The following is a 254-nucleotide window of genomic DNA, read 5'->3' as shown; positions in this document are numbered from 1 at the left end:
GAGGAGAGCCCCCCCCCCGCCGCCCTCGCCGGTGGGGTGGCCGTGAAGGGCAGGACGGTTCGGCCGCCCCGGTGAGGGCAGGCTGTGGCGGCGGCGGAGGGCCGGGGGTACACGAGCCGGTGCTGAGGGGCTGAAGGGCGGGGGGGTGTGTGTGAAGCGTTTTCTCCCCGCCCCGGGCAGCCGCGGGGGTGCAGGCGAGGGCGGCCGCTTCCCGGGGGACGGGGGTGGGAGGGAAGGGCGGGGAGGCGGGGCGG

At 79.5% G+C, this 254-nt stretch overlaps 1 protein-coding gene across 1 annotated transcript in view; it reads left to right on the top strand.

The window, feature by feature from the left end:
• The window catches only part of MARCH11 (membrane associated ring-CH-type finger 11), a 32,696-nt gene that overhangs the window by 721 nt on the left and 31,721 nt on the right, over positions 1-254 (top strand). The gene's annotated exons all lie outside the window — the stretch shown is intronic.

This window comes from Calidris pugnax, unplaced genomic scaffold (assembly GCF_001431845.1).
Source record: "Calidris pugnax isolate Ruff unplaced genomic scaffold, ASM143184v1 scaffold8, whole genome shotgun sequence".
NCBI lineage: Eukaryota > Metazoa > Chordata > Aves > Charadriiformes > Scolopacidae > Calidris > Calidris pugnax.
The sequence above is the reverse complement of the archived record's forward strand: the minus strand, read 5'-3'. Positions and strand labels throughout refer to the sequence as shown.